The 5,457-nt window shown below is 37.4% G+C and overlaps 1 protein-coding gene across 2 annotated transcripts in view; it reads left to right on the forward strand.

Annotated features, from left to right (window-relative positions):
• Window positions 1-5,457, forward strand: part of Hs3st5 (heparan sulfate-glucosamine 3-sulfotransferase 5) — a 303,959-nt gene that overhangs the window by 29,263 nt on the left and 269,239 nt on the right. The gene's annotated exons all lie outside the window — the stretch shown is intronic.

Genomic DNA, 5,457 nt, shown 5'->3' on the forward strand with positions numbered 1-5,457 from the left:
CCAGCTCTCCATCCAGCCCTCCATCCAGCCCACCATCCAGCCCACCATCCAGCCCACCATCCAGTCCTTTTCATCCAGCCTACCCACAGGCACCATCATTATTTGGCAGTCTGTAGGGTCATTTGTGAATGTTTCAGTGTGCCTCGTGTCAGTGTCGCTTCCCAATTAAAATATCAGCTCTATCAAGTAAGGCACCACATCACATTTTGCTCCTAACTTAGCGCCAAGGCTACTGCTCTGAGTACTTCTGAGCATCTGTTAAATAACAGATCAGTGAATAGAGTGTTTCCCTTTTAAACTTTGGTAACAAAGCTTACAATGTTTTACCAAAGTATCATATCTATAGACAACTCACCATGCTGAAGAATGTTTTTCTTATAGCATTTGAAAACCCTTGGAAAATATCTTCATGTTTGCAGCAATAACCTTTTTTATTTGTTTTTAAGATTATAATTACATCATTTCTCCTTCCAAAGTCTCCCATATATCCTCCTTGCTCTCTTTCAAATTCAAAACCATTCTTTCACTAATTATTGTTCCTTTTTTCATAAATAAAATCTGCTTCGGCTATATAATATTACTTGTAGGCATGTTTTCAGGGCTGACTACTACTAGACAACTCTTCATGTACTCTTTCCTGGGGTAGGCCATTTCCCCATTCTTTCATAGTTGTTTGTAGCTCTTTGTGTAGGGATGGAACATTTTGACTCCCCTACCCCATTTACATTAGTGTGTTTATCTGTACTCTCCTTGTTCAACTCATCTTTAGGCAGCCATGTTGGTGAGCATACTATGTTGATATGTAGTTTCTGACATTACTAGGAGATACAAAAGATAAAGCAGAATACTCTTGGTTCTCTGGCTCTTAAAATCTTTTTGCCTTCTCTTCCACAATGTTCACTGAGCCTTAGGGACAGGGATTGTGTTGTAGATTTATCAGTTGGTACTGTGATCTACAACTCTGGATTCTTAAGGCTGTAGTTTTCTGTACCGTCTTTCCTTCAAAAGAGAAGTTTGCTTGATGAGAGGTGAGGATCACATTTATTTCTCGGTCTAAGAACAAATGTTTAGACTGTTGTTAAGGAATATGCTGGTTTAGCAAAGTAGTGGTTGTCGATTCTCCAATATTCATGACTTCAACTAGTACTGAGTAGTTGGCTATGTTTCCAGTACCAAACATGATTTTCCTCTTTTTAAGTGGTTGATAAGTCCAATTAGAGAGCTGTTGGTTACTGCCAAGGTATTCATGCCACTATTGCACTCTTAGGGTTATCATGCCACACTGGGCATTGTTGTATTTCATATAAATGAGTAGGGATTCCCTCTTTTGGATGCCACTTTCTAATACCAAGAAAGCTAGTCCCCAAGAAGGAGGCATAAGAGCCTTCATTCTAAGGAAGATCTGCAACTGGACTCCAACCAGCTGCTTTAGTCATTGTCACAGTGCAAATCGTGACTTGGGGAAGAAGACACCATACCTGACAACATGCTGTCATCAGGAAATCTTTTCTAAGATTGACCTGTGTGCATTACAAGATGATTTACCTTTAAAAGAAGCTTTATCCTTCTGAAGATGTCAAACAGTTATCTGCAGCTTGGCATTTTCACATTTTAAAGACTGAGAATTAGAAATTTAATTACTTACACAGTCACTGTACAATTTATAGGAATTTTTAAGATCTTAAATCAGCTGTCTTTATCAACCTCCAGTGAGTTTCCCTTTTATTTTTTATTTTGTTTTATTTTGTTTTTTCGAGACAAGGTTTCTCTGTGTAGCCCGGGCTATCCTGGAACTCACTTTGTAGACCAGGCTGGCTTCGAACTCAGAAATCCGCCTGCCTCTGCCTCCCATAACGGTGTGCACCACCACCGCCCAGCGAGTCTTCCTTTTAAACACATAACTTGTTTTTAAAAGGAAAATCTCATTTCTCAATCTGACTGTGTAACTTCTATACAACAGTTTTATTGCCTAAAAACTTAAAACTGACAACAAACATGAACATAGACTTCATTGGAGTAGGCGTGGCAATCCAGTTTGTTCCTTTTATATAATCTAACCTGAAACACTAACTTACAAAATGATCTAAAAACATGTTTCATATCCTAAGATATAAAATTTTTAAATTGCTTTTAAAGTCTTAGAAAGAAATTGTCCTGATGTTTTATTTAACTTACTCAAATGAGGGAGAGATTGATTTTATAGTAATATTAATGTCAGAGTACTTAAACAATATTTTGGTCTACCCAAAATTGCCCACTGATTAAATGTTGTCCTATAAAATGTGGACAATCTGCCTGTCACATCATCTCTTATGCATTTTTCCCTATCTTTTGGATCAGGTTGTCACTCACTTTTAGTAAATCTAGACTCAGCTCCATTTCCTGTCCCCTTGGAATAGAAAAAAAAATCATCAATTTGATTTCAGTGCTCATTTGATATGTGACAGAATAAACAATGCTGGCTGTGTTCCAGGTCACATTATGTTCAGTGCCATCCCTCCTCCAGCAGATGGCCAATGCGGCATTTGCTTTATGGGTGTCCTCAGACCAGGCTGCTGCCTGCATCACTGGTTTACTGCAACTGGTAGTGATACGGTTGGAAGAGTGGGCTCCACAAGCAGATGACACAGCATAATTTACACAAATAATTATCAGCACACAGGCAAACTGTTTAAATACAAAAATAACTCCTATGGAGGATCCTCGCTCACTGATGGCCCAATTCACTTTATATTACAACAAACCCAATAATGGTTAATAGAAAAAGTCACATGCCTGCTTCCATTTCTCTTAATGACCCTGCAGGGGCAGGTTGCAGCATGAATGAAAAGATGGTATGTGTTCAAAGCCGTGGCAGCCCGCAGTGACCTTCAGTAGAGATGAAATGCTCTGCTGGCTAGAGGAACAATTGAGCTGAAACCAGTGAGGCGCGGTAAGATTTGCCAAATTAAAAGCCGCCAGCAACTGCCCAGACAAGAAGAGAGAGAAAAGAATATCACTCTGCAAGGTGATGTTATGCAAACATTAACAAATAGAGAAAGAAACAAAATTCAGATAAAGAAATACTTTTATCATAGTGTGATGTACATATGGTATCTAGATTACAGACTGTTGAAAAAAACCTGTTGAAAAACATAAATCAATAAAACCCAGACCTTTTTTATAAAACGGTGCACAGAGGAAAGAGTGGTGTTCATGACTTCTGACACTCACATTGCTTTCTTTCCTCCTTGTATTCACAGTGCATCAGTGGACCATGCATCTGAAGACTTGTTATACTCATTGTGAAATGTGTGTGCAGAGTCCACTAATAGTAGATCTGTGAGAGTAATCACCATTTTCGATTTGGGGGAAAATAATTGAAAACAGTGAGATATCTAGTAATTTGTTGGAAAGCAACAATGACCCCTGAACATATCCTTAGGATAAAGAGCAAATGAAGCAGAAAACTAAAAATACTCATCTTGTATTTCTGCAAGGAATAAGGAGAATATAGAAGGCAATGAGTACATGATGTGCCATTTCCTAGTGCTACATGTGGCAATCTTGCCAAGAGGCTGATAAATAATCCTGGTCATTGTTTAATCCTTGCATATCCTCCACATGAAATTTTATTTGCACAAATAAAAATGATCTTATATCCATAAATGTTATATTGTTCATATGTCATTCAAACTAAAATTATTCACTTTACACGAATATATACCTAAATTGAAACTGGGAACAGTGAAATATAGGCATGGTAAAATAATATAAAACTGAGAGGATCTTTATTTAAAATTTGTCTGGAAAACTACTTGCCCTTACTGAGGGGTGTGCAGCCCCAGAAGGTCCTTGACAATCGTACCTAGTTGGTATGTGCCTGTCAATCCTCTTTGCAGTTGCTGACCTACATAATATCTGTGCCAAGTCTTTATGTCTGAAACTTCTGAGTGCTAAGCATGAACAAAGAATGAAGTTGTAGGCATTCATGTGTGCCTACTGCTTGCTTATGGATAAAGAAAATGTATATAAGTGAAAATTTAAAACAAAAGAAATTGACTTGTGAGTCACTTCAGTTCTTTGAAATTTTGTTTCTGATCACATTCACTTGTGAACTTGTTGAAAACTGAGTTATTTCCAGAGGCAGAGCACAAATATTTGTCATGTAGTGATATGAGCTTCCATAGCATTCTTGATACCATGAAAGCAAATGAAAAAGTCACTGTTTCCCCCAGAAATTACTCAAAATATTAGATTTTATTCCATTAAATCTAGAGACATTTTAGCTTTCATGATTGCTGTCTACCCAACCGCTCCTAGGCCCTCTCTCCCTCTACAGTTTCTTCTGTAACTTCCCTGTGTATTATAAAGCTCATGTTCTAAAATGTGGACATTTAAGCAGCAACAGCAACAGTCTTGAGAACATACCTAGCTGCACCTACTGAGGTAGGAAGTCAGTCTGTCAGTCTTCAGGACGTAGCCCTCCCATTGACTGATGTGAGAAATGCCTTCATCTAATTCATACTGAATCTATTTTAATCATTTCAAAATATCTAATTTACATAATAAAGGGAAAACATCAAGTATGCATCTTGGTCAGTTTTGGAAATTAACCTATCCTTTTTAATGATTCTCAAACTCAAGATTTTGAATGCTTATACATATCCCTTATATTTTTATAGTCAGAAACCCCATCTGCTTCCAGCGAGTGATCTGATTTTTACCACCATTGATTAGTGTTACTTTAGAACTTCCTACAGATGAAATCAGCCTTTATTTCCTTAAGATAATTTGCTTTAAATTGATTCTTTCAATTTCATCATTAATTTAAAAATTCACTAATCTTTAACCCTTAGTCATGATGCATTGAGTGAATACACCACTGCCTTCATCTTTTCACCTGTCATTAGACACTTGCATTGATTACATTTTGGATTCTTGTGAAGCAAGAAGCATTCTTCTTCTGTAAGCCTGGCAGCTTTCTGTTTGTCTAGGAACAGAGCTACTGAACACTGTGTTAGGGTGTATGCCACAGTGACTTCATTCCAATAAGACGGTAAGAATCCTGTGTTCATCCACAGTGCCACCCAGATTGGAAATCCTAAGTGTTTTGTTATTGAAACTGATAATTTCCTTGATATCGAATATGATTTTAGATTTTTAATTTCTTTCATGTTTTTGTTGGCCATGAGTTTATCTTTTATGATGATGTCTCTGATCACTTCTTCTATTTTTCGTTGGGTTGAAAACTTAGTTAGGGGTTGTATTGCTGTGATAAACACCACAACCAAACCAACTTGGAGAAAACAGGGTTAATTTGACTTACAATTCCACATCACAAACCATCATTCAAGGAAGTCAGGATAGGAGCTCAAAAGGCAGGAACTTGGAGACAGAAGCTGATGCAGAGGCTATGGAGGGATCCTGCCTGCCTGTTTCCATTTTTTTTTTTTTTTAGATATTTTCTTTATTTAC

Source organism: Mastomys coucha, unplaced genomic scaffold (genome assembly GCF_008632895.1).
Source record: "Mastomys coucha isolate ucsf_1 unplaced genomic scaffold, UCSF_Mcou_1 pScaffold3, whole genome shotgun sequence".
In the NCBI taxonomy this organism is placed as follows: domain Eukaryota; kingdom Metazoa; phylum Chordata; class Mammalia; order Rodentia; family Muridae; genus Mastomys; species Mastomys coucha.